Below are 25,815 nucleotides of genomic sequence, written 5' to 3'. Positions count from 1 at the left end.
TTCCAGCTAACCTTACTCTGGAACCCTCTCTAAATCTCTTCAAAAATGGCCTCAAACAAAATTTTAAAATGCATTGACTTTGCCACTGTACTAACCCTGATTAACTACCATTTTGCCTATTATGTCTAAGTGTATTGTATGCATTTTCTGCTCATATCTATTTGTTGCCACATACTGGTTTTGTATATTAAAAGTCACTATGTATCCTGTGAGTCCCTTCCTGTGGACTACATTTTATTTATTTTATTTTTATTTATTTAACATTTGTTGACCGGGAAAGTCCGACTAGGTTCCACAGATCCTGTTTTCAGCGGAGGCCCGGGGAGAAACACTCCATACTTTGTAAATATACATGTCTCTTAAGTGTTAAGCTTATCTGTGTTTCTGGAGCTTTTCTCCCCGGGCCTCTGCTGAAAATAGACATGTATCCAGTCGGACTATCCCGGTCAACAGATGTAAAATAAATAAATAAATGAGAGCTTACTTATGTGAAGTGCATTCTATTTTCAAACTAAGAGTACTTAGACCTCTTTCCCAATGTTACCAAGAAAAGTCAATGAAATGTGTTGAACATTGATACGTATATTTGAAATGCATTATGAAAAGCATAGAAGACGGGATATCCATAATGTAGAATGCACTTAGAACATGTAGTTTTGAGCTAATTTCTTTCTAAATATGATCGTTAAGTTCTTACATTGGTCGTTTCAGTGGGCAATAGGAACAATTTTTTTATTTCACGAAACTGTAACCTGATTAAAGTCCTGACTTACTACACACTAAATCAGCCATACCCTAGCTTAGGATGTTGTCATTTTGCTAAATCGGAATTGTGCTTTGCTTTTGTTACATTTGCTACATCCAGAAGGAAATTAATCTCTCCAGGGTGTGTCTGACCTTTAAGCCAACATGACAAAGTACTTGAATTTCTCCAAACCACACTTACAGCACAGAGTCAGAAACAGAGACTGGACTTTGAGTGAAGGAAGTGAAATAATTATAAAACTAGGCTGAAAGGAGCTGCATGAAGAATAATGGTGTAATGAAATGTGCTATTATATGTGACAGGAAATTGCTGAAATGTTGCTTAACAAAACTGTGCACAGTAAGTTTACTCAGCTGGTGTAAAAGGTGTTGGGAAAATGTTTGTGGCAGTACAAAATGTGTGTTCAGAAATAACAGTGAAAGAAAAATGCTGAAGATTTTTTTTTTTTTTTTTTTTTTTTGCATTGGCTGACTGAGAAAATGAATCACACAATTTTGAATGGTATGCACTGGAAAATTGTGAGTGCACTTTCTGTTCTGAACTGCAGCGCTAATTATTCACAAGCTGTTGAATGTGATTCAGAATATGGTATGTTACAACAGGAAAACAAAAACTGCTTTCATGAACAAGATATAATTTTTTTTGCTTTGAAAATTGTACTGCATTTAAAACAAGTAAAAAATCAGTGTCTGATAGAAATGTGGTAGATGCCGTTGAAGCTGCAAGTGAATTGTGCTGTACATTAAGCTGTGCATTAAATACACTGTTTGAATCTATTTCTCCTACTGAACAATAGTAATAAACATGGCAAAATGTATGAGAATCATTTATAAAATGAAAAAAAAGTCTTCATGAGTACTGAATTATTAATGCTGAAGAACATTTGTGCATATAAAAAGAAAGAAGATTACCTTGTCCCCATAGAGAGACTTACTGTAGCAATAAATGTGAATCATCTTGTTAAAGGTTTTTTTAGAAAAGAAAATTATTTGTTGGTGTTATACTAGGGAAATGCAGCATAAATGTTACGTGCTTTGAAAATTGACATAATTCTTGTGCCAATATTTGAAAGTTTTGTGAGGTGCTACCTCTAAAAGTTAAACCCTATGACAGTGAAAAGAGGGCTTACTGCTCTGCACTGTAATGAAGAAAACCATTAGTTATCCTGGTGTTGTGAAGTTGTAAACTGTACTAAAAACTGAGAGGTAAAACAGTGACTGTACTGAAAATAAAGCTGCTGTTTTGGAAGGTGTAACCATTTAGATTGTGCTAAGATACAACAGCCTAGGTTTCCACAAGAAAGTGATGTTCAACAGCCAAGTCTGGTTGCAAACATTGCTGTGGTACAGCCGAATAAGAATACTTTATATCAAAATAGGCAGGAACAAGACAGTATATGATACTGATAGAATTTGTTTAAGTGAGAATATATTAGTAAAAAGCAAGAGATTATGGAAAAGATAATGGCAGTCTTATCAGGGGTAAAGCTGCAACTATAGTCCAAGTTGATGCAAAGCCAAAACATGCATGAAGACATATATTGGACAATCTGCCTGCATTTTACAGCTCTGCAAAAAGAAGTCAGAACATTTACTGAGAATGCGAAATGGCAAAAACATCCAGGGGATGCTGTCTCTAAGCAGGAAAAATCAGCAGTAAATCTGAAATAGATGGTTTCTGAAAATGGAAATAAAATACAAAGGTATATGGTTGACCAGCAAAAGAGCTATCATAAAACAGAAAAGGCAGTTGATACCTTATTCAAAAGGGGTCTACCTGAAAATATCGAAAGCTGACATTGTCAAAGAAGGATTCAAGAAGACATCCATGAAAGCCCACTTCATTGTAAGACCAGATGAATGAAATCCTTCCCAGGGTAAGTACTAAGTCACCCAAATACACACAAAACCAACACTGGAACACTCAAAACACACCCAGGTGGGGGCTGTGCCCCCACACCCCTCCAATTAAATATACCAGCTCCGAGATCGCACCATAGTTTGGGAAAGGGCAAAGTTCACCTTCACGGCCAACAGGTTACTTACGGATTTGGTTCATCTGGTCTGTCAATGAAGTGGGTTTTTGTGGATGTCATCCAGATGAATTCAGCTTCGACGATGATGGCTTTCAATATTCTCAGGTAGACCCTCCAAAACACCATCTGAACTTTCTGTATAAACTGGAATAGTGATACAGAGAAATATATTTTTGTGTTCTGAAAAAACTGATTCAACAAACATAAATAAACTGTTGGTTGTGTTGAAACAGAGCTTTAGTTTCCTTTAGTTTCTTTAAGGAAACATAATGACAGATTAAAGAAAATATATAAAAAATGAATGATTTACAGAAGCTTTTTAAGGGACCACAGAAAACTCCATCTAAATCAGATTTAAAGATGGAGTGTCTTAATAGACAAAAATTATGTAAGGTGAAAAGACAGAAGGTCCATATGTATTCCGTGGATGCAAAGGCATTCAATGGTGGTTTTGACAAAGTTTGAATGGAAAGTTTGGTAAATATGTGCTTCTTTTGAAGGCCATTATAGTCCAGAATAGAGTGACTCAAAAAGTCAAGGGGATTTTCCTTTGTGACATTTGAAAGCCTGGCAAGTACTAGAAATGTTAGAGAGGCTTTGGAAGGACACTGATGTCAAATTTTTGTAGATGAAGCAATCCTATATTGAAATACTTTCAAAAGCATCCAGCCAACATGTATCCATGGGCATTACTATGGTGCAAGAAGTGACTATTTTGGTGGTACATTGTTGCCACTAAAATGGCTCTTATTAGACATTAAGAAACAGATTAAAGGTCCATAGCTTGCAATGTGGTACCTTGTTGCCACTAAAAGGGCTCTTATTAGACATTAAGAAACAGATTAAAGGGCCATAGCTTGCAATGCCAACAAATACAAGTCATCCATGGATCCATATATAGTTGTCCATGTGGGAATGTCCTATACATGAGCCATAAGCCATATGGGACTGTGTGTCAAGCAGGTAATGTTATCTTCCGTGATCATAATACAGGACTGGTGTTTGCTCCTTCCAGGTCCCTATATTGTATGATGTGGTTTCCAGACCTCACTGCCGTGCCACATATACAAAGTATCTAGGGATGTGAATGTCTTCTCTACAGCCACTTTTCACTTCCACCTTCTCTTCAAGTCCAGTTTCTGGAGTGCATACTTCCTCATTATGTGCTGCATGGCTTTCCCTGTGGTTAACTGGGCACATCTCTGTACAGTTGTGGCTGGTATGTTAATGAGCTTGGATGCCTCCTTCTTTATTGCAGACATCAGTCATACTAACTGAACTCCATCTGGGCAGAGTGGATGAAGGTGGGCCATTGACTTCATGAGCTCTTGACTGTACAGCACTGCTAAAGGTCATATCCCTCTCCTTGCACGTGGAGGGTCATTTCTTGATGCAGACTCGTTAAGATCTTCTTTTGCATATCATTTTATAATAACAGCAATAACCATATATAATTAAATGGCTCTGTCCTCCTTATACATGTGTGTAAATGTGCCCAGCACACACTCCTCAGGTTTGCTTTCTGTATTTGCCATGTTGGTTTTGTGGAAAGCCTCTGAGTAACTCAGTTCTCTGCTGCCAAAGTCTGAAGGTAGGGAATGTCCGTTACTGAATGACAGGCAGTGATGGAGGATGGATAATCACACTTTGAATAGCCACTATTTCAGTGGTCTTGTTTGTGGTGTGTCCAGAAATCAGCAAACAGCTCCAGCAGTGAGTTTGACTCCTCATTGACTTAATCATTGACAGACATCACAGTGGTGCAGTAGTTGCATTGTCATCTCACAGCAGGAAGTTCTTCAGTTTGATTCTCGGCTGGGGTACCTTCTGTGCGGAGTCTGCATGTCCTCCCTGCATCCATGTGTGTTTCCTCTGGGTGCTCCGGTTTCCTTCCACATTACAATCCCTCATTCCTCCCACATTACAAAGACATGCATCTGGAGAATATCTTCCTGGGCCTTCGCTGAAAATTGGCTCCGTTCCAAGTTGGGCTTTCCCGGTAAACAAATGTTAAAAAAATAAATAAATAAATGTAGTTGAAGCACAAATGAACAAGTTTGTTGTGAAATGTATACAAATCTCTCGGGATGAGGGACTGCCAAACTTGTACTTTTACCATCAGGCTCCCCTCGCATACTTGTGAAGTGATTTGAGTTAGGGTGATGGTTAACAAACTCTAGTAAGTGGCCAAGGAGCTTTCTTTGTTATAGAAAACAAACTGATTATATGTAAAAGACAGTTTTCTTTATTTCACAGATGTGACACTGACAGAATGGACATCTGACAATATCTGTCATGGGTTACCACGAAGGGCAGACTGGGCACCACAGAGTGCTATAATGAACAAGTCTAGGTTTCTTTTATGTATTTATTTATGTTTGTATGTATTTATTTGGTTCTGTTAACAGGGAAGGTCTTGTCTGAGAACTAAAATGCTCATTTTCAGTGGAGGCCTAGGAAGAAAAGCTCCAGAACAAGGATAGAAATACATTTTTGACATTTCAAAAATAAAAAACAGTCATTAAATATCGTTTGCTAAGTATTTCAAAGCCAAACGTCAACAGACATTATTTATGAAGAATATCAGATTAAGGAAATACATATATATTAATACACTGGCATAGTATCCATAGTGGACAGAGTTAGCAGTGTGCACTTCAAACTATGTGTGGTACAGTTGCATAGTTTTAATTGCCAGGTTATAGTTTAGGGCAGATTTGAATTGTTGCAGGTTATTTAAAAACCTGATGTGGTCTGGAAGGTTTTTTTTGCATGCTTTGGGAATGGAGAGTCACTCTACTGATTGCTTGGTTTATTAGCCACAGTTAAAGTTCTGAGGACCTTATGAGATTTGACAGCGAGGGTGTTTTAAGTGGATGGTGAAATATTTTGTGGGGTGTGAGTAGCTGAGAGAAGGTGATGTCTTGAGAAAGTTCAACCAGTTGTGCCACAAACAATGGGAGTGGTTTTGGAGGCTGCAGGTGAATTTGCTAATTTTGTAGTAGGTACATTCTAGTTTGTGTTTGGTGGTAGAGTTGAGATTTGTGAATATTGTTGAGGCATATAAAAGGGGTAGAAAAGAAAGGGGAGGTTGGCAGCTTTGTTCCCTTTTTTTCACTATAATCACTTAGCAGGTGCTTTGCTCTGTAAACAGAGCCCAGTGTCTTTTTGACTGCAGTATCAAGGTGAAGATCAAATTTTAACTTGTATCAATGATAACTCCTAGTAGTTTTGCATTTGTGACATTTTCAATTTTTGTGCTGTTTGAGGAGATCATATTAAAGTCTGCGCTGTTTTGATTAATGTTTTGGGAAGGAATAGAATTAGTTTGGGGTTGGGGTTTAAGACCAATTGAAGATTTATTTAGCCAGTTTTCTATAGAGATGAAAGTTTCTTGTGTAATGGTTACTGAGGTAGGAAGATTCGGGGCTGAGCAAACTAAAGTTGCGTTATCAGCATTTTGTTTTATGGTGGCAAGTTTTGATTCCTTGTGCATATCATTAATGAAGATATCGGTAAGTACTGGCCCAAGTATAAAGCCTTTGTGGACTCTTGTAGTGATTGGAAGGAAGGCGGAGTGGGAGTCATTCCATTTTACAGACTGGGTCTGATTGTTTAGGTAGCTGGTGAATCAGTTAATTGAGGGAGTTGTGAGGCCTATAAGACTGAATCTTTGGAGGAGCAGTTGATATGAGACTGTGTCAAAGGCTTTTGGCAAGTCAAGAAAAATGGTGGAGACAAAATTACCTGAGTTTTTACTTTGATTAATGGAATTTAGTAGGCCAGTTTCAGAGGTGTGGTGGAGTTGAAAGCCATGATGGGTAGAAGACAGTAATTGGTTATCAAACAGAAAGGCTAGGAGTTGCTTATGTATGCATTTTTCAAGTACTTTGGAGAGAGGAGGAAGGATTGCTATAGTGTGATAGTTTGACAGTTTGGTGGATATGCCACCTTTGTGTAATGTGATTATTAAGGAAACTTTCCATAGGGTTGGGATATAGTGTTCTGAAATGGATCTATTAATTAGGATAGATACAGAACAGAAAATGCTGTCAGCAGCTATACTTAGATATTCGGATGGCAAGTTGTCAGGCGCTGCTGTTGTGGATTTCAGTTTTTAATACATTTTCTTATGGTATTTCTCTGGATGGTTGCTAGATTGACTTGGGTGTGGAGTTATGGTTAGGGGGTTATGTGATGCAAGTATAGGTTATTATTATCTGAGTTAAGTATAGTACTGGACATGAATGGTTTGTTGAATTTGAAATGTCCAAATGATGCCCACTGATGGGAAAGAATTTGGGGTGGGTTTTCTGCCTTTTTAGGGGGTTGTTTACATTTTTCCAAAATCTTCTGGGGGCTGCATGTATGGTCTAGTTTGTGGAGAAGTTCTTTTTGTCATGACAAACAAGTGCCTGTGTGTGGTTTTTAAGACACCAATATATATCAAGGTGGTATTAGGTACTAGTTTTGTGCTTTTTTTTTCCAGCATTGTCTCCGTCTCTCATGAGGTGTTTAGTTTCATGGGTTCAAATTTATTTTCACTCTTTTTGTGTTTTAGTGGGGATTGTTGGTTTAGTGTGGTTAATAAGGAGTTATTGAAGTAACAGACAGCTTCATATAGAGGTTTGGATGGCTGTGAGGAAATATATTGGTTTGGGGCATGAATTTATTGGAACAAATGCGCTCTTGAGATTTGTAGAAAGAGGTTTATTCATCTCGCCCTGAAATGAGCAAATTATGAGTGTCCCAGGGAGCACCTATAAATAAGAAAACATAAATGTAACAAACTATACCAAAGACATAGTGACCATTAAACATCAACCTGGCTCTTTAAGTTAGTGTACAGTACAACTTAGCAGCAACAGAGCTGAACTACAAACCATGCAAATCTTAGTTTGATTTTATACAACTGAATAGTGAAGCCCTGTTACATCTTCGGTCAAAATATGTTACATGACTGTGTTAGGTATTATAATCTGTAGAAAAACAGAAACATGACTGGCAGAAAGGTAATGCTCCCCAGTGTTAACTAAAGCCATTAATTGTTGGAAAGAAATGCCAGACATCATACTGTAACCCAAAAATCTTTGTTCGAAGTGTGAACTTGTTACTATTATAAAAGCTATGTCAAGTTCACAAATGAACAAATGCAGTTAAATGTAAAAGCAAATGTCATTTTGGAAAATAATAGCAATAAAAGTAACCCCCTTCTATGGAAATTGAAGATATTAACTGAAGCAGAGGCTAGCTGTGGGTACGTGAACATCTAAAGGTGGCCAGAAGTATACCAGTGACTCCATCCCAACTTGATAGTGTTTTCACGCTGAGGCAAGTTTAATCAAAGAAACGCAAGCTTTGTTCCATAAAAAAATTGTCCTTTAACATTACACTCAAATTGTGTGACACACTATATGCTGTAGCCATCCTGAGATCTGACAGTGACGCTATTAATTCTACGAGAATAAATTATAGATGTGTTGAGGCTAAATAAAAATGCCATGATATCCTGTTCAGTAACCCATTCAGGTTCATACAAGTGCAAACAGACATGTACAGCATAGAACACTTTCTTACAAAAGTGGAAATGGTCTTAAAAGCAGAGTAGCTTAGTGAATATATAAAATATGAAAATCAAAGTTTCTAATTAGTGCATTATAAAGTAACAATAGTCAAAACGTGTTGATGAATTTACTGGCTCCACTATTATTACCTCTTTAGATTTTGCCTGGAATTATACTGCCCATCTTGAAACAAAAAATAATAATAACATGGATGCATTGTTGTAATGAGTGTTACTGATGTGTTTCTTTTAAATCTCTTATTGCCAGTGGCTTGATGTTACATATTAATGAAACTAACTGTGTCATTTAGTATGTAAATCATGGTTTACTTATGAATGTGAAGCCCAGGTAAGTACATATCACCAGAGTGGGTGAGCTACGCATTACTTGCTGACCAATAGGCTTAGTTGCCACTACACAATAGTGATTTTGTCTTACTGATGCCACTGTATGATCCAGGCACATTTCTGACTATAGGTGCATCCGCTGCATACAATTATAATTAGTGAATATACTGCTGCTGTAAAGCGCATGACAGCTGCATAGTCAGTATGTGGCTGGACTACCTTTAGTGATACTGTGCCTGTAATAAGCTGACCATTTCCTTTAGAATTTGGTGCAAGACATTCAGAAATAGAAGGCTGAAAAGAAAACTGGTAAGTGCAAGGGACCAAAAAATCAAAATACTGGCAAAAGCTGGTTAGTGGGTGGCTGTCATCCAGGCAGATGTTCAATGTTCTTCGTGTTTCACTGTCGCAGTCATCACTTTTGGGTTATCTGCTTGCAGTAGCCCTCAGTCGGCCTGATTAACAAAGTCTTGGGTCCTGTATCGGTTGCTGTCCCTTCTTCCATGACGTCAGGTCGTCAGGGGTATAAAACATGCAGCCGATGCCATTACATCAGTCTTTCTTGCCATGCGGTGCCTGAAGCAAAAGCAGTCCGCAAGTGCCAGTCAGCCGACTCCTGAAATTTTCGTTTTCGAGTTTCAGAACTGAAGTCTTCAGCTAAAGCTAAGTACCCCATTGGGGAAACTTTTTCCTGCTTCTTACTGATGTCAGTAAAAGTTATTAATTGCATTACTTGTGGAAAGCAAATACCTCATAAAGATTTTCATTCGTACTGTATTCCTTGCCTGACCACGACATACCGTGCTGTCGGTTTTGTGCTTTATTTAATTAGCGCAATATCCGTCGTTAGTATATTTTTGCCTCTAAATATTTCGGTTCTCAGTTTAATTATCCAGAAATGTCATTGGTTAGCCATCCGACTACCAGGATTCCAAAAAAATGCAAGGATAAAGACAGAGACAGGCTGCCGAGATCTAAAACTGCTGACAACGCTTCTACTAAGCCAGTCGTCAGTTCACCGGTACTCAGTCAGGTGCTTTTGCAGCCCCTGATACCCGCTACTTCTGATTCGCAGGCCTCTACTGAGACCGTTTTGGAGTCCGGTATGCAGCAGGATGCTTCATCTATGAAACCTGCGGATGTCTCTACCTTGGATGGGGCTGGAGCCGCTGTGCAGGCACCGGCTTCTGAGGGTGTATTCAGGCCTATGGACTTGCATGTTAAACTGATGCCTCCTTCTTCTTTTAGGCCTAAATCTCGAATCATGCCTAAAAAACTGACGCCCAGGCCGCATGCTCAGGCCTCTGTGCCTAAAAAACAAATGATAAGAATGGCTGAAGATCTTATAACTTTAATCAGGGGAAGCCAGCCTCCCCCTTCTAAAAGACCTAGGACTGAAGTTGTTTATGAATCTTCTGATTTGGATTCTGATTTTTCTGATTCTTCTGATGATCTGAATTTGCCCTTCTCTACTTATGAGGATTATGATGCAGAGGACTCTATTCCCTCTGCTTCCCCTCCAGATAATTTTTCTTTTGGTGAAACCTTACATATTCTAAGGAAACATTTCCACTGGGGAAGCCAGGATTTTTCAGATTCAAAATAAGAGGCTTAGGGATTTCTTACTCCTGCCTCAGCATAGGTCTTTAGCTATTCCTCCTGTACTAGACATCGTTGATGATGCCTTTTTGGAATCTAGTTTGGCCCCTGATTCTTTGCCTCCTGCTCCCAGAAAACCTGACAGGTATTACAGGGTTCCTGATTCACACAAGTTCCTTTTTAAAAATCCTGTTGCGGATCCAGAGACTATTTCACAGGGACCCGTGGGCATTAAGGCTTACTGCTAAAAATCCTACCCCTTCTGATAGAGACTCCAGGGTGCTGGATAGATGGGGTAAGAAGGTTTACACTTCTGCAACCTTGGCCATTAGGGCTTTAAACTGCCAGTTTCATATGTTAAAGTATCAACAACATGTTATTGGATTGCTTAAACAGAAAATTATGTTGATTCCTGACTGTGTGGAAAATTACAGGATTTAATACATTCTGCTGAACAGGTTGGAAAACATACTTTGCAATGTGGATTTGATTCTTTAGAGGCCTCTTGCAGGGCTGCTGTTACTGGTTCTGTGCTCAGAAGGCATGCTTGGCTTAGGCAGCAATCTTTACATGATCATGTTAAAGCTAAATTGCTGGATGCTCCCTTAAATCAGGGCTGCCTGTTTGGCAACAAGGCTGAGGAGGTTCTTAAAAAAATGGAAGATAAAGCTAAATCTGTGCAAACTGTTAAAGATTTCTTACAAGTGCAGCCTCCTAGATTTAGTAGGCACTGGCCCTCTAAAAATTGGTCCTTTCCAGCCTCTTCAAGGTCTTCTCAAGCCAAACCCAGACATAGCAGAAACCCCAGGTTTCAGTCCCAGGGGACACACAAGACTAAGCAGTGGGGGGTTTCCGCACCCAAATCAGGGAGTAGTAAGACTCCCCCCTATGGAAAACAGTCTCAATGACTTGCTTCTAAAACTTCCAAGCACTTCCCAACTGAATGCTCCTTTAGGCGGAAAGATTGGTCTGCAGGCCAAAAACTGGGAACTCATTACCCAGGACAAATGGGTTTTAAATATATTTTCCCAAGGATACAGATTTCACTTCCACACCTTACCAACACCAAGCGGGTGGCCAGGGCCCAAAAGCAAGTACTCTCTCTCTTAAGCATGGGGGCTATTCAGTTGGTACCAGAAGAGGAAAGGGGACAAGGGTTCTATTCAAGACTTTTCCTGGTACCCAGAAAAGGCAATACATGGCGTCCTATCCTGGACCTTTCTACTCTAAATACCTTTCTGGTGATTCCAAAATTCAAGATGCTGACTCTTCACCAGCTGCTTCCTATGCTAGGCAAAGATGCATGGTTGGAAACACTAGATTTAAAAGAAGCATACCTACACATCCCTATTAGGGAGTCTTGCAGAAGATACCTATGCTTCAAAGCAGGCTACATGCACTATCAGTTCTCTGCACGGCCCTTTGGCTTATCTACTGCACCCAGGGTATTCACAAAGTGCCTAGCTCCAGTCATTGCATTCTGCAGGCAAAGAAATATTCAAATATACCCATATCTGGACGATTGTCTAATTCAGGCAGAAAGCCAGGACATACTTTTGAATCATCTGGCCTTTGTTCAAAGGGTACTGACTTGTCTGGGATACACCATAAATGAAAATAAATCACACCTGGTACCCTGTCAACAAATTATATTCCTGGGAGCAAGCTTGAATACAACTTCCCAGATGGCTTTCCTCATGCCAGAGAAACTGATTCATTTGACAACCTACTTCAAAGTGGTCACAAAAACCCAGCTATCTGCAAGGCAAATACTGCAAGTCTTGGGGTTCATGGCCTCCTGCATTCTTCTAATTCCATATGCAAGGCTGCATATGAGGAAACTGCAATGGTATCTCAAAAGCCTATGGTGTCAACATTCACAGGATCTAGAAGCACTGATTCCTATCATACCTTGCCTGCACATAGAGTTTCTTTGGTGGGCAGAGGCCTGCCACCAAAACAGGGGACTACCATTCACACTACCCCCTGCCACCCAAACCTTAACAACAGATGCATCAGACTATGCATGGGGGGCCCACCTGGCAGGGAAGTGCATTCAGGGCAAATGGAACCCAAGTCAAATGCACCTGCATATCAATCAAAAAGAAATGTTAGCTGTGCTGAATGCTCTGACAGCCTTCAAGGACCACATTCTTCCAGGACAATTACTGATAAAGACGGACAACACCACTGTTATGTAGTACATAAACAAGCAGGGGGGTACACATTCTTACCCCCTCTGCAGACTAGCCATGGCATTGTGGAACACAGCCCTGAGCTATCAAGTACATTTACAAGCTCAATTCCTGCCAGGAAAACTAAATACACTGGCAGACGAACTAAGCAGAAACCTCATGGACCCACACGAGTGGAAACTAGAACCAAGGTCTTTCAACATGTTGACAAGCAAATGGGGGAGCCCAGATATAGACCTGTTTGCCTCCCCCCAAAACTATCAGTTGGACAAAGTCTGCACAAGGACTCCCCACAAACAAGCTTGGAAAGTGGATGCTGTGTCCTTCAGCTGGAAAAACCTATCAGTTTATGCCTTTCCCCCTGTGCCTCTGCTCTCCAAAGTACTACTAAAGATCAAACAAGACAAACCAAGGATGATTTTGATCACACCAGACTGGCCACGCCAACGCTGGTACCCCCTCTTGTGCAGTGTGTCACTGTTGGCCCCATGGCACCTGCCTCAGACTCCTACTCTATTGTCTCAGCAGGAGAACCAAATTCTGCACCCTCAACTTCAAACACTGAATCTAGCAGCCTGGCTAATTATATGATTTCTCCTTTACCATCCCTCAGTAAACCAGTGATGGATATCATTTTAGAGGCAAGGAGGCCTAGTACCAGAAAGTCTTACGCTGAAAGATGGAAAAGATTCTGTGCCTGGAACCAAGCTCAAGGGATGAGTACAACAGTGCTCAATTTACCTCAGATTTTACAATACCTAACTGAGATGCTTCATAAGGGCCTGTCTTTCTCCTCCATCAAAATTCATGCCTCAGCCATCTCAGCTCATTATAACACAGAACCACCCCTCTTCTCTCATCCACTACTTAAGCAGTTCCTCAGAGGGCCCAAAAATCTAGAACCACCCAGGAGAGCTCCGACTCCAGTCTGGGACCTCAACTTTGTATTGGAAAAGCTCACCCTTCCTCCTTTCAAGCCAGCTGCCACTGTGGACTTAAAATTCCTTTCTTGGAAAACAGATTTCCTTTTAGCAATCACTTCAGCAAGAAGGGTATCTGAATTATAGGCCCTCATGGCAGTGGAGCCTTTCATCATCTTTCATGTGGACAGGGTGTCCCTCAGGCCAATCCCTCCTTCATGCCCAAGGTTGTATCCAGTGTGGCCCTTAATCAGTCTATACATTTGCCAACCTTCTTTCCTAATCCACAGAACAAAGGGGAACGGATTCTGTACTCCTTAGATGTGCACAGACAACTTAGATTCTACTTGGACAGAACTAAACCTCAAAGGAAATCTGATAACTGCTGGTGGCATTTGCTGCAGGGGTAGAGGGGAAGGCTATTTCAAAGCAAACCATTTCCAAATGGATAGGCCATTGCATTCATTTCTGCTACAAACACCATGGAAAACCCATGCCACAGGGGATCAGACCCCACTCTACCAGGGCTGCATCTACCTCTACAGCCTTTCTCAGAGGCGTCCCTACCAGGGACATCCTAGAAGCCGCTACCTGGAGTTCTGTACATACTTTCAACAAGCATTACCATATAACAATTTTCTCTAAATCCAGAGCTAGCTTTGCCGCTGCAGTCTTGCAGGGCCTTTTAGCTGGTCCTAATTCTATTTAAATTCCTCATCCCATGCTTAGCTTTGGGAATCTACCCAAATGTGATGACTGCAACAGTGAAACATGAAGAACATAGTACAGTTGTGTACACTTACCATAAATGTAGATGTTCGAGTGTATTCACTGTTGCAGTCCTGGTTACCCTCCCTCCAGTCCCCTTCTATTTTTGGATATACCTCTACTTTCCTTTTGCTATCTTCAAAAGCTTTTTGGTGTATTTGCTTTTTTGTTGGAGGTATTACCTTGTATATTTATAGATTTAATTGCTTCCCATTAAGGGGACATCTGACATCTGGGGCAAGAAAAACTGATGTAACGGCGTCGGCTGCATGTTTTATACCCCTGACAACCTGACATCATGGAAGAAGGGACAGCAACCGACGCAGGACCCAAGACTTTGTTAATCAGGCCGACAGAGGGCTACTGCAAGCAGATAACCCAAAAGTGATGACTGCAACAGTGAATACACTCGAACATCTACATTTATGGTAAGTGCACACAACTGTACTTTTCTTGTCTCCCCTTGCACTTGCACAGTGCACTTTAATATAACAGTTGTTTATTTATTCCATATTTTTGTACTAACAGGTCTTCATCAGAACAAAAAAAATCATTGTTCTGATGAAGTCCTGTTTGTAAAAAGAAAAAAGTATCAAACACTGTATTATATTAATGTTGTATTAGTACAAGGGGACAAGAAGCAACTGTGCGTGTTTTAATATAATGAACTTTTGTGAGCTTGCTGCTACTATCATGTCAGCAACATTAAATCTTTTAAATCTATAGCTGAATAATGCCTCTTACTGTTTGGTAGTCAAGTCTTGCCAGAATAATAAGTGGGTTTTAACTGATGTCATTTTTATGTCTTTTTTTTTTTTATCTGTCAAACACTTGTTAGCCATCAAACCACTGCCACATTGACAAAATACATTATGTACTCATTGCTAGGACATAAGCCACTTATGGGCAGTCATGAAGGAGTTTTGTGTCCTAACTGCCATTCTGGGAAGCTGACATTCATGCTTACAGACCTCTTATACCTTTCCCTGTTTGTGTTGACCAGTACCACATCATCAAGGTTCAGGTGGGCCAGGCAAACTTTACTAAGCAATGCATACCCTACATCTCTAGCAATGCCACAACTGCAGCAAATTATACTACGTCACTCGCACAAGCTGATGTCAGCCAGGCATTTCCACCCCCTCCCTCACTGGTTGCTCTAACTGATCCTGGCTTGTTTATGCTATGCAATCAGGACTTCATCCCTGTATGTCATGGAAACAGTTGCTTTTAAGTCATGTGACTGACCTTGCAGGACTTTCACTGTCTATTGTAAAACAAATATGGTTTGCCTCTGTATGTTTTATGGGCATTTACCTGTTTCTCATGCAGTTAATTACTTGGCTGTGTTTCCTTGTGTACCGCATGGTTTAAATCACCTGGTATTCTACATATCTCTAACCAAAGAAAGCAAGTACAGACAAAGGAAACTGCAAGTACAGAAAAAGGAAACTGCAAGTACAGAAAAAGGAAACTGCAAGTACAGAAAAAGGAAACTGCAAGTACAGAAGGAGCCTGCAAGTACAGAGAAGGAAACTGCAAGTACAGAGAAAGGAAACTGCAAGTACAGAGAAAGGAGCTGCAAGTACAGAAAGGAACTGCAAGTACAGAAAAAGGAAACTGCAAGTACAGAAAAAGGAAACTGCAAGTACAGAAAAAGGAAACTGCAAGTACAGAAAAAGGAAACTGCAAGTACAGAGAAAGGAAACTGCAAGTACAGAGAGGGAAACTGCAAGTACAGAGAGGAAACTGCAAGTACAGAGAAAGGAAACTGCAGTACAGAAAGGAAACTGCAAGTACAGAAAAAGGAAACTGCAAGTACAGAGAAAGGAAACTGCAAGTACAGAGAAAGGAAACTGCAAGTACAGACAAAGGAAACTGCAAGTACAGAGAAAGGAAACTGCAAGTACAGAGAAAGGAAACTGCAAGTACAGAGAAAGGAAACTGCAAGTACAGAAAAAGGAAACTGCAAGTACAGAGAAAGGAAACTGCAAGTACAGAGAAAGGAAACTGCAAGTACAGAGAAAGGAAACTGCAAGTACAGAAAAAGGAAACTGCAAGTACAGAAAAAGGAAACTGCAGATTGTTCTTATTGTTAGAAATCCTCAGCATCCTAATAGTCTTTATTATACACTGAGTGATCCTAATAAAGCAGTAACCGATGACGTGGTGTGGTATATTGAAGATTTACCCATGGTTGGTGTGGTTTAATCACGAGGGTGAAGCCTGAGTGATTAAATAAAGCCAACCATGGGTAAATTTCAATTTACCACAACCACAGAGTTGGTAATTGCAATTATACAATGACATTATTTAAGAAAAAAAAACATTTTTTTTCATAAATAATGTCTTTGTATAGTGGTACCTTACTGGTTGTGGTATACTGCTTCCTTGTTTTGATGCACTGAGCATGCGTATGGGAATTGCGTCCCATGCATACCCAGTACATCAATGCTTAGAAACGGAAGCAACGGAGAAAAGAAAGTCTCCGTTGCTCCGTTTTTTTTCTTTTTCTTTTTTTTTTTTTATTTGTTTAAAAATATATATTTTGAGGACTTTATACCAACAGAAAAAAGTCTGGGCGACCGGACCTTTTTTCCATTGGTATATCGTGGGATTTACAATGGGCACTATGGCCAATCAGCGTGCACGTTTTGGAATATTAATGGGGGGTCATTATATAATAGTGTTTATTATACACTGAGTGAAGATGCGCCATTGTTTATTCCAGAAAGTGTGAACATAACAGCACTGAAGCATGGTGTGAACAAACACTTCATTTTAATGATAGAGGTGGTATTTATGTGGTTAAACACTTTTACTTATAAACATGGAAGAGTCATAAATAAATAACAAGTAGGAACAAGACATAATTTCTGAATGTCCAAAATAACTCAGTTTTTATGGCCTCCTTTTGCTGTGTTATATATTTTGAAACTCACCATTGTGATCACCATGACCTAATAAACTGTTAAATAAAATCCTCCTGGCATTTGCTACTAGACTTACCTACTTTTAGTTTTCTATGAAACATCTTTGTTAGCCTGTTTGCCTGTCACTAAGAACTTTAATGTAACCCATCTTCATTATGATCCATAAACATTTGAAGGATTCAGCCAACCACTTGTTTCTCTGGTCAAAGTTTTTAACACTAACAATGACCTAGTTTTTGAACTGTATTTATTTCCCATGGTGGAAGAAGCCCTGGCATGTTCATGTCACTCCTACATCTGTTATACATATACCAGTCTTTTGGTGCAGTCCCCATGGTTTGGTACGCACAGAGCCAGAGAATCATCATGGTGAGATCATTATTACTTGTTTATTTTATTGGGGATGGGCCATGATTTGGACTCTGTGTGCCGTTTGGTTACATTTTTTTACATTTCATCATGCTTGGCTGCTGAGACGCTATGTGTACATTTTATTCGATGACGTTTGGATGTAGGATTTACATTTTGCTTGGGCTGGATTTATGTACATTATGGGCATTGAATTTGCATGACTTGGACATTATTTCATAGTTGACGTTCATATGAGAGACTTGTTTGTTCAGTTTGGTTGTATTTAATATTACAATAGACATTGACTTTATTTTTTTGGGGACATGGACATGTTTATGCATATTGAAATGGAGGATTAACACAAGATTCATTCCAGGACTTGCCAAGAAGGAGAGAGACGATATATCAGCTTGTGGTGCTTGGAATTTGAATGGTTTATTATACAAATTGAACTGATTCTGTCCATCTGATATTTATGTTTTGCAAACTATTTTTTATCAAATTTGGGTACTGTGGGTTTTTTGTGTTGCTGACAGATGGATGGTTACAAATTTTCGGGCCTCTCTCATGGTTTCAGAAATGGAATTAAGGTTCAACCATATGTATGGAAACGCTCAGAAGTTTATTATTATTTTTCTGTTTGCCAGATATTGGTGGATTATACTGTCATATATTTAAACTATGTTTTGGATTGATATTGCTGTCAAGGCTACAAGGGTGACACTGCAAGTCAGTTGTTAGTGTACATCCAGGATAGACATAGTATAGGGTTGCAGTTTTGATTGTTAACTTCTAATTTATATTATGAAACAGGGGTGGCCACTCGTGTCTGATGGCATATCTGTCCACAATAACTGGATATTATTATTTATTGACCTTCAACAGTCAAATGTGAATGGGGTGAGCACAACATATATATCTATCTTTTAGATATTTGCTTGGCTATTGCCTTCTTGCGTACAATATTCTAGTTGAGACCTTTGTGGGGGGGTTTTCGGATTCTTACTCCTAGCCTCAGATAAATGACATGGTGGCCTAATCATGGTTTCATGGGGATGTAGCAGTGTGCATATCTGAATCATTACAGGATGCAGTAGCTATTTTGGTTTTCCTCAATTATGGTATCACTTTAACCAGTTGTTTATGTATTATTCAGGGGTGAACCTATGTCAGTTGTTTGTGTTATTCAAGGCTGAACCTAGCTTTGCATTATTGATATCCAACATATGTTTGGACACTTGATTGTTTCATCAAAAACTTTTTTTTTTTATTATTAGTGTCATTTCCGACTGGTTTTTGGATGCACAGGCTACTATTGTCTCCCATTTTTTTGTACTGTATTGTGAGGTGTATATACATGTAATATTGAGTCCGAACCTGGCCCAAGGGCATGGGATTTGTTTGCAAGGTATATATATTTTTTATATACATACAATTGACCTGATTTGTGCCCTCCCATATTCCATTTGACTGGGTATATTTGGTCTCTAATCCAGTTTGACATTTGGGATCATTTTTCATATTTACTTTCATTAGTAGTGTGATACTGGTACGTATCCCATCTGTGATATTTTTGTTCATCTAGGACCCACTGGATCATGAATTTGACTCAGCTTCTTAGGGGGCTATCGGCTGACAGGGATGAATTGGGGATCTTCAGTCTGGGACCCGGGGCCAACCCAAATGAAACGGTTGACATGATTGAACCAGAAAATGCATGTTCAGCCACCTTTCAGAGGCTAACTAAAAGCATGAGGGTGTTACGGACTAATACGTACAGAAGAGCAGGCTAGCACGTACGGTTGATGCACAATAAACCAACCTTGAATATTGCAAACAAAATCCAGCACCCTGAGTGCGTAAAGCAAAAGAACTGATTTACTGTCAACCAAACCGGTTTCAGCAGTTAGCTTTCTTCAGTGGTATGGTCAAAATGATTAGACAGTCCTTATTTATACATTATTCAAATAAAGCATATGACATAATTTCCTGTTTAGATAAATTTTAAATAAGACATAAATCTAATACATGACCGCAAAATGTAAATAAAATAAAACAGTGGAAAAAGAGAAATATAATCCACAATAAACCATCATAATGAGAAACTCACATATATTCCAGAATTGTACTATTCATAACATATTGAATAATAATGATAGATATATCAGACCAGTGAAAACTATGTCAAAATGGAAATTAAAAATAAAAATGTTTGTAACCATGATAGAATATTGGTAACAAATACTTTATAACTTGTCATTGAGGCCTGGTGGAAACAAACCACCCAATTTGATTATCCATTTAGTTTCCTTGCTGTTTAACAGTTTGTGCCATCCAGTTTTAAACGCTCTGTGGCCAACAATCTTGTCAATACAAATGAAAGAGAAATGAGCCGTCTTGTGTACAACAGTATGTTTGTACAGAGCGTTGGTAGTCCTGGCATTTCTAATGTCACCTAAATGCTCAGAGATACGAATACGCAACTGTCTAGAAGTTTGACCAATATAAAATGCCTGACATGTACATGTGGCCAAATAGATCACCCAGTCTGTGCTGCAATTGGCAAAATGATTAATGCTGAATATCCTGCCTGTATTCTTGCTAGTAAATTCCTTTGTTGTAAATATATATTTACAAAAAGAGCAGTGACCACAAGGATGACAACCAATTAATCTATCTCCTGACATAGTAATCTCTGGGTCATTACAGACATCCTGAGATGTGATTCTTTTTGTAATGTGAGAAATGTGATCCTAAAGTTTTGCCTTTGTTAAAAAAATTTCCCAAACTTCCAAGTTGTTTTTTCGTTTTCCAAAGCTAATTTCTTGTAAATTTTAGGTGTTTGCCCAAAAAATTAAACTGTGCTACCCGGGAAAGCAACTTTATGAATAAATGTTTGGTTTGTTTCAAAAGCCAGAGGAAAATTTTGTTATAGTTAAATTTTAAAAAAAAATTTGACAATTAAGGTCTAAAAATAACATATTTTTAATTCAATAAATTGGTTTTGGGAATTTTCTTATGATGTTTTTGGGGTACAAGGGAAAAACTTTAATTTAATTTTTTCATGCAATTTTAAGATTACCCCCCTTTTGCTTAAGGGCTAAAAATAATTTGGTTGGTCATTTTTTACAAAATTCCCCCCAATTGAATTTCCAACAAATTCAATGTTTTTTTTCCCTTTTTTCCCAAGACAGGACTTTCCCAATATTTATTTAAAGGAAATTGTTTTTAAAATATATAAAACCCCACTTTCAAAATCCCAAAAGGATCCAAAGTTTTGGGTCAAAAACCCTCGGAATTAAAAATTTTACCGAGAAAGAATTTAGAAACCCCTTTAACCATACAAAAATTTTAGAGTAAAAAACCTTACAAAAAAGGCCAAGACAATATTAAAAGTAACCCCCAAAGGGATCGGGAAGAATCATCTACACTGATACTAATCCATATTGTTGGTTTCCCCCCCACAATGCAGGAATGTGATCCCCTTTGGGCACAGACACAGGGGGCAAGATAAGAAGGAAAGAAATTTGGTTTCTGTAAAAGTAAAATAAATGCCTGCAATAGGCATACATTTGAAAGATTAATAAAATTTTGGCAAAAATCATTTTATCCTGGTTCCTTGATAAAAAATTTCACGTTTTAATGTTTTAGAAGCTGTAAAATTATTTTTCCGGTTTAAAAAAGGGTTCATGAATTGATTTACTTACAAGTTTTGCCTCCTTTCCCAACACAGAAATCCGAATTTTTTCCAAAAGGGCCCCCCCCTTGGGGAAGGAAAATATAAAAATAATAAAAATTTTCAGAAAAGGAATTCCTTTTTGAAAATAAGATTTTTCTATTTTCCTGCCCAAGGGTGGGGAATTTGAGAACAGTTTTAATGGCTAAGGTGAAAAGGCAAAATTTGGAATTAAAATTTGTTTAAAACCCCAAAATTAAACGGAAATAAAATTTTTAAATTGCTTTAAACCATACATGACAAATTTTTCCTTTTAAAAAAAAAACCGGGAAAAAATTTGCCTTTTTCCAAAACTTTTCCCGGGGGTTATAAAAGGAAATGTATGCACTTAGAAATTTATGTATTTACATTCCCCAAAAAGCCTCGGGCATTTTTAAAACGGTCCCCTTTTCTGGCCCTAAAGTTGCTCTTCATTTTTAGAACCTTATTGGAATTCAAAACAGTTATTTCTTCCCAATCCTGTTCCCCCTTTAAAGATTTTGGGGGGTTTTGTTTAAAAAGTTTTATACCCTGAATTTTTTAAATTTTTCCCCAAAGGTCCCTTCTATAATTCCCAAAACTTATTTTTTAATTTCTTTCTTTGGGGTTTTTCAGGGTGAATTTTGGATCTTGAGGCAATGTTCAATTGTTATTCAAACCCCCATTTTCCCAAAAACCAATCATAAAATTTATAGCCCTAAATGGGGCCCAAAATGGGGGAAAAACCCAACAGGGGAGGGAAAAACCACCCCAAAATTTTTTCACTTAAAACCAACCAAAGCAAACTAAACCCCGGGCATATTCGGGGTATTTAAAAACTAGGGGCCCCCAAAGAAAACCCCCAAGTTTGACCAAATAAGAATCAACACATATTCTAAAAGTCAGGGAAAAACCATTCCACCCTTAAAAAACAATCCCAAAATTGTTATATACTCCATAGTCAGACAACTAAGTCCTTCACAGATTGAAAAAGGGAAAAGACCAAAGTAGTGTGTAAAATTAAAATACAAAAAGATAAATTATAACACCGAAAAAATTACCAGACCCCAAGGAAATAGCCTTAACAACCTTTAATACGGGGAAAGAGACAAGAAAATTAAGATTTTTAACCCAAGGTGAAAAAGGGTTGACATTATAAAATTTAAAAAAAGCCCCTTTCCCAAAAAAATGTCAGTTTAAAAGGCAATACGGGTGTCACCAAAACCAAGGGTTGTTGCGGGATAAAACTTGACAAGAAATGTGCTTAAAAGGACGGCCTTGCACTGAAAACCCTGGGCTTCGTTTTGGGAAAAGGGTTTTCCCACCCCAAAGGCCTTTTTGGAGGCTAAAATAAAACCTTCAGAAAAAAAGGGGGAAAAACTAAGGGTAATATCCCAATAAAGTTTAAATAAATGATAAGCCCCCTTATTAAAAACGATGTTTCTTGTTAAACCCGGTTAAAGGGTCCTGGGCCCCCCAGCAATGGAACCCTCAACAGGCCCCCCCAAAAATCCCCAACCAAAAAAAAGGGGGGGGAACCATTTTATAAAGGATAAACCCCCCAGGTTTCAAAAACATGGAAATGGTAAATTAACCAAGGAAAACTGCCCTTTTTTAACATGTAAACCATTTAAAATCGGAAAAACACCTTCCCAAAAACAGGGAATTAAAGCCCTTAAAACCCTTATTGGGTATTAATCCCCAAAAATAACTGGGAACTTATCCCCCCAAATACCCCAAAAGGGTTCCTTGATTTCATAAACCAAAGTTTGGGCCTGTAATTCCCAAAAGGGAGAAAAATACTGTGTTTCCCCAAAAAAGGGGGAAAAAGTAAAAGAAGAATTCATTGGTGGTAACCTTTTAACTTGGGTCCACACCCCCCCCACAAAGCAAAAGATTGTTTGAACTTACCCTTGAAATACATCGTGAAACCAAAGGCTTAATTTGTTCAAGCCCTGGGCTATACCCTGATTTATATCCAAAATAACGGGAGTGCCAAATTTAGAACAAATTTTTTTATTTAAAATTGGTAATACTTCATCTCAACTGGATCAGGCGTTACCCTTGCAGAGATATATTATTGAATCAATCCAAAATATGAATATCATCTTTATCTGCATAGTCCATGTACCATATCATTAGATCCATAGCAATAGATTGTAACATATGTAAAGACCAAAATGTGATGTGTTAATGTCAAATTAGTATTGGTACAAAATGATCAATTATTATTAACCAAAACCAAGCTCCAAAAAGACTCAAGGAAATTTTATCTTAATTAACCCCAATATTAATACTGGGTAGTAAAGATGCAGAGACCAAATAATGATATATAACCAAGTGGTGAAATCCAAATGGTTGCACACTTTGATCAAATTAGACCAGGAAAGTTCTTTACCAATATAAATGCCTCTATGATAAACCGGCAAAGACTAGTATGTAACACCTAACCATGGTGCTATGCAAAAGATATTAAAAAACATGATCTAATGAAAATGTGCTTCAAATAGACCTGTGCCTAATGAGAATCTAACAGTGATCTGTCTTGCAATTATGTGATAAAAATCACCAAGCAAACGCTGTTATTTTGATGTACTCAACTGACTTTCAGAAGATGTTAAACATGTAACCAGAGATAAGGGCTAAATATCACCAAATAATATGGTGTTGCATAATGTATATGTATATCTTATCCAAAAAGCGATGTTTAACATGTTATACAGGCATTTGCTATAGTTGTACCGTGTCAGTCTGAACACTAGCACATAATTTGAAAAAACTTATCAAAACAGTAGCCTACAATTATTAACCAACCTGACCCTTAGCTATAATATGTTAACAAAGCCAATATAAATATATTGGATCAGAATACCAAAGGCTTCTACAGTAAACATGTAAAAAATGGTTACATACCAAATGAAAGTACTTGTGTCCTTATTCAAACATTGGTATATAACCATTTTTTACATGTGCTTTGGCCTGATATTAAGACTAACTTATCAGATGCATTCAATGAATAATTTATAGTCATTGTGTATCCTGTTTTATCTCTGTATAAATACTCAGAGTTTACTGTGGAAGCCTTTGGTATTCTGATCCAATATATTTATATTGGCTTTGTTAACATCTTCTGAAAGTCAGTTGAGTACATCAAAACAACAGCGTTTGCTTGGTGATTTTTATCACATAATTGCAAGACAGATCACTGTTAGATTCTCATTAGGCATAGGTCTATTTGAAGCACATTTTCATTAGATCATGTTTTATCTTTGCATACACCATAGGTGTTACATACTATTTTGTCGGTTATCATAGAGGCATTTATATAGGAAAGAACTTCTGCTCATATTGATCAAAGTGTGCAACCATTTGTCCCCAAACTTGGATATACATTATTTGGTCTCTGCATCTCACTACCCATTATAATGGATTAATTAAGACTATCTTGAGTCTTTTTGGAGGTTGGTTAATAATGATTATTTTGTACCTAATTGACATTAACACATCTTTGTCTACATAGAATCTAGTTATGGATCTTAATATATGGACATGGACTACGAGATAAGATGATATTCATAGTTTGGATTGATTCAATAATATATCTGCTGCAAGTGGTACTTGATCCATGACGAGTTACATGATTGGTAAAAAATCAAAACATACGTTCTACATCTGGCACTCAATTAAAGGCATATAAACATCAGAAATAGTGATCTTGAACAAATTACAAATGGTCAAGGATGACTATTATCAAGGAGTGGATGTTGCAACAGATTCAGCCATGATGTTTGTAAACATTTGTCTCATTGACAGGACTATTCAAACCAATATCTTAAATGTGCAAGAAATGGTATTAAAGCTAAAAATCAAGATGCTTCAAGAATCACAATTATCCAAAGATCTTTCAGCCTCGAAAAACTCTCAAGAAAGAAATTAAAGACATTTACCAGAGATATGAGGATTATAGAAGAAACCCTTTGAACTATACAAAGGGTACGTTGCGGGAAAAATTAAACACATGACCCAGATCAATACAAAAGTACATCACCTAACAGGAGTTTGGGGAAGAATCATCTACAGTGATACTGAATCCACTAATATCGGATTCTCCCACTCCCATAAGGCGCGTGCTGATCACCCTTTGAAGACACAGAAGCATAGAATGCTAGAGGAACTGTTTTGTCAATAGTGAAATGAACATAGACTGTTCTAATGTGCATAACATTTCTGATTATGTATTAACACCCATGGAAGAGCTTTTGCTGAATAAAGGTCTAGGTTTTATTCCTGGCTTTGTTGATGAAAGCACATTTGCATCAGATGTTATGATTTTGTAGAAGACTGAATTAAAATATTTTTGATCAACAGGATTTAACTCAAAGATCCACTGAATTTTTATTCTTACCTTCCAAGTTTTGTCCTCCAATCGACAGACACGTACACATATTCCAGAATGCTGTTCTCAAACATCTACTCCACCACTTGGGACAGGAATCACTATCAGAAATAATCTAAATGCTCAGGAACAACAGGCACTTCCTTAGAAAAATACAGATATCACATTCTTCCTGCTGACAAGGGGGGCCATTGTGGTTATGAATTCCAGTTATTACTGGCTGAAGGTAAAACAAGTGTCAAATTTA

The 25,815-nt window shown here is 38.2% G+C and overlaps 1 protein-coding gene across 5 annotated transcripts in view; it reads right to left on the bottom strand.

The window, feature by feature from the left end:
* RELL2 (RELT like 2) overlaps positions 1–25,815 on the bottom strand; it is a 610,006-nt gene that overhangs the window by 22,375 nt on the left and 561,816 nt on the right. The gene's annotated exons all lie outside the window — the stretch shown is intronic.

The sequence above is a fragment of the Protopterus annectens genome, chromosome 4.part0 (genome assembly GCF_019279795.1).
Source record: "Protopterus annectens isolate FY-2018-M chromosome 4.part0, PAN1.0, whole genome shotgun sequence".
NCBI classification, from domain to species: Eukaryota; Metazoa; Chordata; order Ceratodontiformes; family Protopteridae; genus Protopterus; species Protopterus annectens.
Note: the sequence above shows the minus strand (reverse complement) of the source record. Positions and strands in the feature narration are given on the sequence as shown.